Here is a 968-nt window from a genome sequence, read left to right as displayed (position 1 = left end):
GAAAAAAGTCTGAGATATCATATATATTAAATCAAACTTAACATATACATGTTTCCCATGGTAAGTCAAAAGCCATTCGTCAGTTTTGCTGCAGTAAAACAAACTTATTGTTATCACTATACTGCAGTGTGAAATTTTCAGTCTTGCTCAAAATTTCACGTTTAAAATCTATGTTCTTTTGTTATCATGGCTTAATAGGGGTACGGAGAACTTAAAAGAGATGTAAAAGCTAGATATTTACAAAAGTTAATCCTTTTGTGACTTGGAAATGTGTCCGCATCAACTGCCAGCCGATGCTTGGAGCAGTGATCCCCAAAAGGGCCAAATCTTGAATGGCCTGAAATGTACGACTTTCTAATTAATTCACCCGACATTTACACCCGTGAAGCCACAGAAAATCGTCAAAGTTTGGAGGTCCATAACCAATTTAACAGTGGCAGGGTGAGAATATTGATGCATCATCATGTAAAACGCAATGTTATCGCAATGAAGGTTGATGTTATGCCATCGCAAAGACTAAAAGAAGCACCCCATTCACCCTGGGTAGCTTTGAATACGAAGGATGACGCTGTTATTGCAGCACATTGTACTTACATGGTTGGGTGAGCATGACTTTTACTATAAAAGACAACAAGAACAGACAAAACTACCAACAAAAAACTTTATTTGTGCTGTAAATAACATCTTCTGTCTTAAATATGATAATTTGACACTGATGGAAATACAAAACAAAACCGATGAACATTGTAGAAAGAAAATTTTACCAAAATGAAAAAAAAAAAATTAAATATGTTTTCCATTTTTTTTAGTACTATGGTTTCTTAAGGTTTGTACAACCAAATTCAGCACAACTTAAAGGCATCGCGGAGGGAAAAACGAAGAAATAATTGAAGACCCGATGTGGTGTCCCGTGCACTGAAGCCCAAATTCATGCTTGTTTTCAATGTCCGCGCAAATGGGAATAAACA

This window comes from Penaeus monodon, chromosome 22, assembly GCF_015228065.2.
Source record: "Penaeus monodon isolate SGIC_2016 chromosome 22, NSTDA_Pmon_1, whole genome shotgun sequence".
NCBI lineage: Eukaryota > Metazoa > Arthropoda > Malacostraca > Decapoda > Penaeidae > Penaeus > Penaeus monodon.
This window is presented reverse-complemented; position numbering follows the sequence as displayed.